This window comes from Phascolarctos cinereus, unplaced genomic scaffold (genome assembly GCF_003287225.1).
Source record: "Phascolarctos cinereus isolate Bilbo 61053 unplaced genomic scaffold, phaCin_HiC Scaffold_7;HRSCAF=346, whole genome shotgun sequence".
Classification (NCBI taxonomy): Eukaryota; Metazoa; Chordata; class Mammalia; order Diprotodontia; family Phascolarctidae; genus Phascolarctos; species Phascolarctos cinereus.
In genome coordinates, this window is record NW_027556180.1 from 78,785,394 (window position 1) to 78,798,173 (window position 12,780).

The window sequence follows — 12,780 nt, forward strand, 5'->3', positions numbered from 1 at the left end:
GACTTACTATGTGCCTTGGACAGTACTATGTACTGTGGCTACAAAGTAAAAGGAAAACCAGTCCTCGATTTCTAGAAACTTACATTTTAATTGGGGAAACAATATGACCACAAGTAGCTACTACACACTAGAACCTTACAGAGAAGTTGAGAAGAAATCTTAATGAAGAAGGGACTAGTGGCTGGGGGATGGGACTGTGCTTCATTCACAACAGGGGGATGGATACTGCACATCTGCTCAGCAGATACTCCCCTCTTCATGTCTAGTAAAGCCCCTCTTTGCCAAGCATTCCAGGTGGTGAGAATAAAAGCAGGGTTAGGGAAGCAATGGGAACGGAAAATATTGAAGGGTATTTCAATACCTGTCCAGGTAAAATCCAGCTTTGGATAAACTGCTGACCTGTTGGTTCTTAAAGAAGGTGGGTGAGGAGGAACAGCAAATAGTAAGCTCAGTTGTACAGGGATTATTGGATTTGGAGGATCCGGGATGGCAATGCTTTTTCAAGGCTATGAAGACGGGGTCAGTGACCAGCTAGCTGCTCTTCATTCCGACAGTAAATCAACAAACATTGATTAAGCAACAACTATGTGCCAAGCACAGTGTTGAAAGCATGTGTAATGCAGAACATTATTTTACCATTTAGGTAGTAGAACCCTTTAGGCCATGGAAAACTCCAAATTCCTTAGCAAGACCCTTATCTGGCTGCTCAGGCTCCAGCCCTCAGATCATATCTCTGGAAACCTCTAGATTCCTTAGCAAGACCCTTATCTGGCTGCTCAGGCCACAGCCCTCAGATCATATCTCTGGAAGCCTCCATTGTGAGAAAGTTTGCACAGCATTATCATATCTACACAGAGGGAGAAGGGTGTCCTTGACCAGCCCCCAAAAAAACCTCTTCCTCTTGCCAGACTTCAAAGATCCATCCCCCTCCCTGTCCTGTATACTCCCTATATAAACCCTAGCTCAACCCCTGATGGGGGCTGCTTGATTTGGATGTGAATATCCCTGGCAGCCGAGCGCTAATAGCTAATAAAGTCCACAATTTAAAATTAGCTTGGATCGTCAACTCGCTCATTTCTCGGTATAACACATGGAGAAATACAAAGAAAGGCAAAAACAACCCCAGTCCTCAAGGAGCTCAAATTCAAATGGGGTAGATAACATGTAAATAATTGGGAATCTATGCAAATATCTTCAGAGAAGAGGGCAGATAAACATAATGAAGGAGTGCTAATGGTTGTGGGGGCAGGAGAGAAGGAAGGGTTTTCTACAGAAAGTGGAATTTTCGAAACAAGAGAAAATGTCCTGGAGCATCAAGACAAGGTCTTTGAAAGAATTTCTTAAGAGCTGCAAGCATTAAGTGAAGGAGTGTGGTTGTGTAATATTCTAAAATATGTGGAATGATTAGATGAAACCAACCTAGAGAGAAGGGGGGAGGAAGTGGGGAAGATTATTAGCAGGGTTGTAGAGGTATTTAACCACTCCAAGTTTCAGGGTCTAGAAATGTCTAAGTTCCCAAAATGCTCTGCCCTTCTCTCCCACCTCATCCTGTAATCGATCATCCACCCATAGGTAAAGAATATGAGTGTCCTGGATCTGTCCAGTCAAAATCTACATGAGCAGCAGAAACAACTAATGACCAATCTTCAGTACTGGCATTGGATACTTTTCCCTATTGGTTCTTCTGGGCCTGGGCTGAAAAACAAAACCAGAAAACCCTGTTCCTTCTAAAACCCAACTAATAGACTCAGCTTTGAAGTCATACCTGAATGGAATGTGGTGAAAACCCCTCATAAAATCTAAACTCAAAATACAGGCCTTTTGCCCAACTGTGTGAACAAATGGTTGTATCGAGTCTGCAGGGGACCCTGGGGGGGGGGGAACAGGAATTTTGCAGGGATTTGCAGAATTCGAACATTTCAAGATAACCGCATCTGTTTGTTTGTCACTGTCTCTGGGAAGATTTACCTTCAAGGCTTGGGGGGTGGGGAGATGAACTGTTGGGGAGGGCCTTATAAAAACCTGCTGTATCTACGTTCAGCGCGCCCTGACACTGAGAGGTTTTTCAGTGTGGGTCGCCCTTTCTCGCAAGATGGTAATAAAAATTCCTTTCTGCCTTCTACCTGGAGAAGCCTCTGAATTTATTGGAAATAAGGATAGCTGTCCCAGACATACCCAAATCAGGTAAGAAACCTAGCCACTTGTTTCTGTTGCATGAACCTCTTAGAGGAAAGAAAAGAAAAGTACCCTTAAACTAAACTTCCAGCAGCTGGGACATTTTCCTTGTGGGTGGCACTTGGAGGAAGGACAGGTTTATACCTGCTACAGAACCCTTTTAAGGAAAGTCTGCTTGAGAGCACTCTAGAAGAAAAGATAAGATCAGGTTTCTCCAGGTTGTGTGGCAGCCTCCAAGGATGAATAATGAATGTGCTTCTCTTTAGGGTAACTAATACATCATCCATCCTGGGGCAAGGTAGCCTGAGCCAAAGTGTCTTCCATTTTGGTGACTGTGAGGAACAGCTGGATTGTCTAAAACTTCTCTGCAAACAATGATTGAAAGCTTTAGAGAAAGAACAAAAGACTTGTGGAAAAAGAATCTAGGGAATTGGCACCTATTTATTTTTTGTTAATGCTTAAAAAAAAACCCAACCATATCAAAACCTGGTAATTTTTGTTTATTGGTTCCCTCTTGTGGCTAAACCAGATGAGGCAGGAAAAAAAAAACAGGCTGACCATTTTAGCAACAGTAACAACAACAAAAAACCCACAACAAATTCTCCCCTCATATCCAAAGTTTCATTCTAATGCTCAAACTAACATATGTATACGTACATATACACATATGGGTCTCTCCACATGGTGCCAAATAAAGTAATTTAAACTCTATTAACTAACCTCTATTAAACATATTAAAGTAATTTAAACTCTATTAACTAAATTCTATTAACTTCTCATAAACATATTAAAGTAATGTAAACTCTATCAACCAAACTCTATTAAACTAAAATTCTACAACATTTTGTAGAGTTAAGGAAATTCATATGATCAAAGAGCATATATTAAGCACCTCCTACATGCCTAGCTCAGTGCTGAGGACACAAAAGTAAAAATGAGATAATCCCTGCCCTCAAGGAGCCTAGATTCTATCAACAGAAGCAACATATATGTGTATCAGTACATAGAAAATGAACAAAAGATATTTTGTTGTTGCTGTGGTAAGGCTCTAGCAAGTGGGGAGAGCATACCGACTAAGCTTTGAAGAAGGATGGACGGGGTGGGAGGAGTGGATTTATTTATTACAATGTTAACTAATCATTCAATACTGTTACTTTTTTCCCCTTCCAAATCATGTTTCAAGAAGTATGGTGGGATATAGGTTTGCCTAGGTCTCCTTTTCTTCCTCATCATGTAAAAGGAGTCAAGCTAATGGAGAGAAAGGTGGACTAGGCCTTGGAGAGCTGGAATTTGATTCTGGTCTTGCCACTAACTAGCTACATAACCTTAAGTTACTTCACTTAACTTCTAGGGGCCTCAGTTTCCTTATCTGCAAAATGGGGAGGGAAGGCTGAGTTAGGTAATCCCTAAGTTTCCTTCTGGGTAAAAAAAAAAAGTTTATAAATCTGAGTCTATTCTAACACTTGGGTTTTTTAATCGCCTTTAAAAAAAAAGCCTAGAAAATCATTTACCAATGAAGTCAACTCAGATTGAATAAAAATCCTCAGAGGTTAAAACTTACCGCTCTCTTGAGGAAGATCACATATTAATACCAAAGGAAGAAAAATAAAATGGATTTCTCTTCCCAGGTTCCAACATAAGCCTTGAAAAACCACATTTTATTCACTTACCTGGGTTGCTGCCTGACTTCTAATATTAGCCAATGCCTGTAATCAATAATGATATCACTTTCCACTTCTATATAGTGGAAGCTCTATCTCAGAGCATTCTGGGTAATGAAGCCTTTATTGTTTCATTCGTGTTTTCCTTCACTGTTTATAGGTCATATCTTTTGTCTGCTGGTCTTTTGTCTACAGTAAATAGCAATCCCACTTTGGCGTCTACTGTAAGATAATACATTAAATCTAGTGCAGTTTGGAGAGCCAGTTCTTCTTACATTTACTATAGGACTTATTTCTTAGTGCTATTGTTTTTACTGTTTAAGAGCTAAAAAGCACCCATGGTGTACTGAGGGCATTCAAAACAACTCAACAGGATTCCTATTATCCTAGATCAGTGGTCTCCAAAAGTAAGGAGGTGGGGGAGGACAGCTTCCTGTGAACTGTAGCGTGACCCCAAGGGATAAGTAATCAATCAATTAAGGGTGGGGAGATGAACCATCCTGAGTCTTGTTGCCAACACTGAATCACTACCTTCTTCACCTATTAGCTGCCCAATTTCCCCCCATTCTGCTCCCTCCAAAGCTCTACAAGTTTTCAATCTGCCCTCTTTTTACCTGGCATAGGCCCTTTAGGGTGGTAATAACCTAACCTCAGCCTGGGCACCAGCTCTAATAGCTGCACAGGTGCCTCTGGGAAATTTCACCTTACCTCCCACTCAACCCCGGAATATCAACAGCCTACCTTCCAGAATACCTTGTAGCTCAAGCAGATACCTTTCAGCTGATTCAATGCTCTCAGAAAGAGGCTGGTAAGTAAACCTCCATAGTCTAAACCAGGGGTCGGGAACCCATGGCCTTGATGCCACATGTGGTCATCTAGGTCCTCAAGTGTGGCCCTTTGACTGAATCCAAACTATACAGAACAATTTCCCTTAATAACAGGATTTGTTCTATAAAATTTGGACCTGGAGCTTATAGTCTAACTGGTGATATATAATTCATATACAGGAAACAAGATAGATTATTTTTACTTGTTTGTGTGTAAACTTTACTTTTATTCCCTACATTTGGCTATTTCGATTTATTTTTAAAAATAATTTTATTGATATCTTACCTTATTGATACCATCATTTGTATTTCCCAATGTATTTCCCTCTAGCTGCCCCCTCTCAAAGAATGATTCTTATTAACAAAGAATTAAAAAAAAACAAGGAAAAAGTAATTCACCAAAACTAACCAGCACTAACATATACTTAAAAAACAACAACAACAACAACTTGGTATTATAGTCTTTTCCCACTCCTGTAAAGAAAGACGGAGGGAGAAGTGGATTTATTTCTTACAATACTAATCAATCATTCAATACTGTTACTTTTCCCCCCTTCCGAATCATGTTTCAAGAAGCATGGTAGAACATAGGTTTGCCTAGGTCTCCTTTTCTTCCTCATCATGTAAAGGGAGTCAAGCTAATGGAGAGAAAGGTTCTATCTGCCTCCGTTTTCTCATCTGTATAATGGAAATTTGTAAAAGTGCTTTGTAAACATTAAAGTGCTATATAAATGCTATCTATTATTATTATTTCCACCCTTCCCAGTCAAAACTGCTAGTCTTGTCCTCACAAAATTATCTTGCTATCTGTTGTATTTTGTACGTTGTTTTTATATACTTATATGTGTACATGGTTTCCCCTTTTGTATTCCACTGGGCATCTTCTTTGCTTCTATAAATGTTTTGGTCTATATGGAGCCTTTCTTTTTATCATTAACTTTGTTGGAGACATGCCTAGTGTAATGGCTGTTATTTAGTAGGTGCTCAATAAATGCTCATTGATTGATTGATTGATGTCCTTGATGCAGGGAAAAGTTACCCAAAAATACATCCTGAAAAGTTACCTGAAAACACATTTTACTTTTGTAAAAAATGTATGAACACACACACACACACACACACACACACGCATTTACTAAGCAGCTACTATGTACCAGGTACTATACAAGGTACTATAGTATATACTATGCTATATAAACTCCAGCAAGGTTAATGATATAGATACATATGTGTGTATTTTTAAATAATACCTTATTCTGTCTTTATGTGTAGTTCTGCAGTTTTTGTCCCAAATTTAGTATCTGTCCAGTGAAACATTTTTATTTCAAATCATCCAGGTTGTAAAGGACCAAACCTCCATGTGAGAGAAACTAAAGTCCCTTAAGAGCTGTAGATTAAGTCTTTTGAGAGGTTAAATTCTTTTGGCCCTTTTATGTTTATGAAGAGAAATAACTCTATATGCCTTGGTCTTAAGATCTTAACCATTTTTGGTCTGTCAAAATCCATTTGAGTTTCTGCTATTTGAAAAGCATTATACTAGGAATGAAGGATTTTAGAGTTCAAATAAACTTTATCCACCAATTGGTACAAACCTCTCATTCCTGTAGAAGAGGAAACTAAGGTCTAGACATAACATGTAAAGGATTACCCAGCTCCGAAGTAAGGCTTCTTGGCAGGTCATCTAGCTCCAGATTCAGTATTCTTCAGCCATATTATGCTGCCTATTCCATGTTACTCAGGGATAGCAAAGGAATAGAAAACAAAACCCCTGCCCCTACCCTCAAGGAGCTTATAGTCTAACTGGTGATACATGACTCATATGCAGGAAACAAGATAGATTATTTTTACTTGTTTGTGTGTAAATTTTACTTTTTTTCCTCTACATTTGGCTATTGTGATTTATTTTTAAAATAATTTTATTGATATCTTACCTTATTGATACCATCATTTATATTTCCCAATGTATTTCCCTCTAGCTGCCTTTCTCGGAGAATGATTCTTATTAACAAAGAACAAAAAAAGAGGGAAAAAGTTCACCAAAACTAACCAGCACTAACATGTACTTTAAGAAAAAAATCTTGACGATATTGTCTCTTCCACTCCTGCAAAGAAGGGGAAGAAAGATTTTCTTATATTTTTTACAACTTATTTAACCGTTCCCCAATCATTGGGCATCTTCTTTGCTTCCAACTCTTTGCTGCTACAAAAAGTGCTGCTATAAATATTTTGGTCATGGGGCTTTTCTTTTTATCATTAACCTTTTTTGGAGTTTATAGCTATTAATGGGACCTCTGGGTGAAAGGATATGGATGTTTTAGTCATTTTCTTGGTAAAATTCCAAATTGCTAAGAGATCACCAAATAAAATTTAGCACAGACAAACTGGGCACTTTGATCTTAATTAAAATGTAAATTTAGATGAAGATAAGTTTGCATTAAAATTATGTGAAGAGTATTATAGTACTCCATTTAGATACTTCATGTGCTTTATATTGGAGTGTATTATATGTGTTCCATTATATTATGGGGTGTCATAATACTCCAATTAGATACTTCATATATCTAATATACAAATGTCATGAAAGAGTTAAAAATCTTATGGGCTACAACTTCATAATTCTCCTGTTTTAGGTAGCTACTAGGAACTATAAACTGCTGTGGATGTGAATTTATTATTAAGAAAGACTGGCCTTTGCCACATTCCCCTCCTGCCACAGTCATATTAACTTCACATGTGTGCTAGAGAAATCAGACTCCCTATCTGTCTCTGGACAAATTATTTCCCCTTTCTGTGTTTCAGTTTCTTCACCTGTAAAATAAGAATAGTCTTTTTTTACAGTCCTCTTCAAAGGATGCTGTAAGGCTTTATTCAGGGTATAAAAAGTGTTTTGTGTCTTGTAAGTAAGAGGTATTAAGTGGAATAGAGGGTCGGCGATTGCTTTATTTGAAACAAACCATCCAGTATCTGGTGCCATTCAAAAGTTACTCGAGGGGTCAGGTGACCAGGAAACTTAAGAGAGTGCAGGTGGAATGAAGGTTTAAAGATAATATTGAAGAAAAAGAGAAGAAAGAAAAGATTAGTGATGAACTTTTAAACAAATAGAAAAGAACAGAAGAAATTTCAGAGAGAGACACAGACAAGTGGAGTGGCGTTAGAGCTGCCATGTTAAATTGAACATGTAACTTTAAAAAATAAGCAGCTTTATGTAATAGAGATTCATGGTATCATATATAATCCTATTTTTTTGTTCTTTGTTTAAGGAAATGCTCACGTTTGTTGTTAAGTTTGTATTAGTAGAAAAGTAGACTGGTTTTTCAAAAATAGTATTGCATTACAGAGACAGCAAATTACTAGACCATAAAAATGAACTATTCCACACAAATTTTATTTTGACCCAGTGACCTGAGGAAGTGCTGAGGATAGGAGATGAGTAGCTAAGTGGAGAGGCAAGAATATGTTAGTTTTTCATCTAAGCAAAACTTTCTTGGGAGAGAGATTGTTTCCAGGAGGCTACATGATAAGGATAGAAACTGGACCTATGATTTCATTGATCCTGGAAACTGCCTCTCCTAACGCAGGTCAGCACCTTCTCTGCAACATATTGTCTTACAAATTACTAAGAGCACTGAGAGGCTGGTGGACTTGCTTGTCGTCAAATAGCCAATATATGCCAGAGGCAGGGCTTGAACCTAGATCTTCCTAGTTCCAGCTTTATGCTCTATCCACTGTGTCATGCTGCAAGTCATCACATCATATAATAATAGAAGCTCACAATAATAAGTTCTTTTAATAAATAATCTTCATGGATGGTTATTAAACATTAATAAATGCTACACAAACATCAAAGTTAGATATGACTCCTGTCCTTATAAATTATGACAAATTTGGCAAAACAAGACAAACTGAAGAATGAAAGGAATAGGTTTTCACTCAGAATTAACTTAGCTAGCTATTTCTCAACACCAAACCTTCTGGATTTATGATCTTGATAACACAGATTTCTGCATAAGTATGTGCTTGGTTTTGTTTAAAGTTTTATCTATGCATTTTTGTTTTCATTTGAGTCATTTCCAGATATACCATCTTATGACTAAGTGAACCCTCCATAGTAAGAGCCTTCTCTCTTCTCCTTGATACTTTCTTCTCTAGGTTTCTGTGACTCCTCACTATCCTGGTTCTTCTCCTATCTGACTGCACCTTTTCAGTCTCCTTTGCTGTATCTTCATCTAAATCACATCAGCCATAACTAGGTGTTCCCTAAAGATTTGCTGCGGGCCCTCTTCTTTTCTCCCTCTATCCTGTTTCACCTGGTGATCTCATCAGCATCTATGGATTTAATTAACCTCTCTATGCTAATGGTTCTCATATCCACTTATCTTGCCCTAACCTTTTTCCTAACCTCCAGTCTTGAATCTCCAACTACCTATTAAATACCTATTGCATGTTCTGTAGATATTTTAAACTCAACATGTCCAAAACTGAACTCATTAACTTTCTCCCAAAAAATCTTCCCCCTTTCTGAACTTAACTATTACAGGCAAAGGCACTACCATGCTCTAAGTGACCTACAATCAAAACCTAGATGTCATCCTCAATTTCTCACTCTCACCTCCCATATGCAATCTGTTGCCAAGGCCTGTTGATTTTACCTTCCTAATCTCTCTCTGAGACTGCCTTTATTCTGGTACAGGTTCTCATCACTTCACACCTAACTGTAGCAGTAGCCTGATGGCTTGTCTACCTGCCACAAGACTCTCCTCCACTCCACTCTGTCTTCCACCCAGCTGTCAAAATGATCTTCCTAAAATACGAGTTTGACCTTGTCACTCCTCCCCACCTACTCAGTAAACTCCAGTGCCTCCCTATCATCTCCAGCTTCAAATGTATATTTGGTGTTCAAAGCCTTTCATAACCTTTCCTCATTCCCCCCCACCACCTTTCCAGTCTTCTTACACCTCCCACTAACTCTCCATGTATACTCTTCAATCCAGTGACATTGATCTCCATGCTGTTCCTTGAATTAGGCATCCCATCTCCAGGCCCTGGATATTTTCTCTGTCCCCCATGTCTAGAATGCTCTCCCTCGTCATATCTACCTCCTGGCTCCTGTGGCTTCCTTCAAGCCCCAGCTGAATCTCACCTTCTGCAGGAACCTGATTCCTCTTAATTTAAGTGCCTTTCCTCTGTTGATCATCTCCAGGTTGCCTTTCTATTGTCTGTTTGTATGTAATCGTTTACATGTTGTCTCCCTCATTAGACTATGAGCTCTGGACAGCCGGGACTGTCTTTTGGCTTTCTTTGTAAGCCCAGTGCCTTTACCCAATGCCCCTCATGTGGAAAGTGCTTAATAAATGCTTATTGACTGACTAACAAAGAAGTACAATTAGGCTAAATCAGCTGACACAGTGGCTTTATGTGAAAGTACATGCAGTGTTCCAAGTTCAAAGTCCCCAACCCATCTATCAAAACAGGGATGGTGTTGAGACAACGTTGGCCATTACAGTTACTTAGTGATAGGGGGGCTTCATCTCAACGTTCTTTTCATTCACATTATCGGAGTTCCTGTGTGGATTTGTTCCCTTGGTTCTGCCGTTGTTATTAGTATTTTCTCATTCCTCTCATATTTTTCAATAAAGTTCAGCTAGAAATGGTTCTGGCACAAGCTCTTATCCTGGTGTTCTTTGATATTCAATGCTTTGCAAACTATTGCATAGTGTTAGTCACAAGAATGAACCCCAAGATCTAAAATAGTTTTAGAAAGATTTTATTATGTTATTTGGCAAAGGAAAGAGCCAGAAAAAGGTATGACTCCCTCTTGAGTCTTGTGAGGTTCCATTATATGGAGTTCAGACAAGAATGCTAGGATATCTGACTGATTAGCCTCATGTAGGCAGTAGGTAATTTCAAGGGAAGGGCAGTTTGAGATGTGTATGTATGTAAGTGTATGTGGATGTATGTACATACACACATATGTACTATCCCTTTCCCATCTCAACTTTCCCCATCCCAGTTTTGATACAGGTTGGCATAAGAAATTAAACAGGAATTTTTGGGGGGTATTGCAGAAGCCACAGATGACACATAAAAAGTTTAGAAACTCAGAAATACATATAACATATGTTGATACTGTAAACACTTTATAAAAGAAAAAGAAAAAGAAAAAAATCAGACTTCTTTTCTGGTACAAAGGGAAGGCCAAAAAATTTTATGCAGATTTTCTAGGTTGTGGGGGCTCTGTGCCCCTAACTCCCAGATGTGGAAGGGATAAGTATATAAACACTCATATTTGGGGGACCCAGAACACAAGCTTTGGGTGAACCTAAAACAAGACCTTGATGGGATCTGAGCATTCCCAGCAGTTATCTGACTTCCCCCAGAGCATCTCTGAGGTCAGCCTGACCTCTACAATAAGTTTTGGGTTTGACGATTTTCTAGCCCATATAGCTAGGTTCAAATGATATAATAAAATATTAATAATAGAAATAATTATTTTCCTCACAATAGTCAGATAAAATAACTCACTTAAGTAACTGAATAAAAGTTTAGGTCGTAAGCTTATCTTCTGCAAGCTCACTGACAGCACCTTTGGGACAATTTCATCAGTAGACAAAATAATAGGAATGGTGGTTTTGATTTTCCAGCTAGATTTTGGAAGCTTTTAATTTGGAGACTTACAGAGGATTGGAGATGATGGTATACTTGTATGGTAACATATGTTAAATACATTCTTAAGTTCTTAAGTTGTTAAGGAGGTGAGAGTTTTGTTTTATTTGTGGCAATATTACAGTTCCAGTACAATTTATTTTTTGAATTCTCAGGGTGAGTTTTGGAGTGTACATTTGTAGTATGGGCATTTTTATGTTTAGGGAAAATAGTGAGTTCCTAATATATAATTCTGGCCAAATAATTGTGTCTCTCTCTAGGGATTTGATATGTACTCAACTTTTGCCACCTTCAGTGATATGTTGCATAGTTACCTAGCATAATGTGTATTGATCAGTCATTTCTGGCTCCTTAAGAATAAACTTTCTGCAATTTCTGGTGATGTTCAGGATTTTCATCCTGAATTGCTACTATAAACTCCTTTGTTCCTATAAGCAAATCCTCACGATGACCCAGTTATTTGTGGGAATGTTCTGTCGACATATTATTAGTTGAGTTTGTGTAGATAATGTCCATGGAGTGTGTTTTTAATTCCACTGGATCTTAGCCATTTCACAGGATACATCTAAAGGTAAATTACTTTTGGTTACATTTGACACAACCAATGGTGTACAAATGTTGGCCAGCCTTCATTATTACTCTATGACATCATACCTGTTCCAAAAGTATTTCTGCAAGTTTTTAACCCATTGATCATGTGCTCATAGAACATCTATAAATCTTGCTTTTTGATGGGAAAATGTTCATCTTTTCATAGCTGTCTTAGAATAATGCTTCATTAATATTGTAAGCTAAGTAATATTATAGAGCAAAGATGCTTTCTAAATCTGTTCACTTTACTATTCCAAAAGTGTATGTTTGGACTGGTCTTTCATGATTGTTAATTGCTTTAAACATCTTCAGAATTCCCATCCTGCTTTACTTTAGGTTACCTGCGTTATCTCTTGACATAAAAGTCCTAACTTTCTCCTTGATAGCTTTAGGCTCAATGTGTCTTGCCTGGAAAAGACCTATTTGTAAATAACACCTTTGACCATTGGTTCAATTTGACCTCCAAATCCAAGGTCAAAGCCTTTAGTATTTATTTTTATTCACTATACATTAAGAATTTTACGCTTGAGTACAAAATGATATTTTGGTATCTTGGAGAAAGATTGCACAAAATGAAGGAACTATTTAATACATTTTTAGTGGAGCCATATGACATGATATCATACGTGTATACCAAGTAATTATTATTCATCATATTCTCATCTTTTTCAATGGAGTCCAGATAATAATGATCATGGGATGAAGTTACTATCCTGCTATAATTCTCTATTTCATTTGCTGTGCACTATTATACATGAAAATAAAAGAACTGCTTTTTATGATTAAATAAAAGTACTAGGACCTAAGTCATATTATTGAAAAAACATTCTTCTTCTATTATTACTTACTACTCCTGCATGTCT

At 37.8% G+C, this 12,780-nt stretch overlaps 1 protein-coding gene across 3 annotated transcripts in view; it reads left to right on the plus strand.

The window, feature by feature from the left end:
* Nucleotides 1-2,059: 2,059 nt before the first annotated feature.
* The window catches only part of CUNH2orf80 (chromosome unknown C2orf80 homolog), a 39,218-nt gene continuing 28,497 nt past the window's right edge, over nt 2,060-12,780 (plus strand). For all 3 annotated transcript variants that reach the window (XM_021008718.1, XM_021008719.1, XM_078147191.1), the window contains exon 1: nt 2,060-2,184. The gene's annotated coding sequence lies outside the window, so the exon portion shown is untranslated. The remainder of the gene's footprint in view (nt 2,185-12,780) is intronic.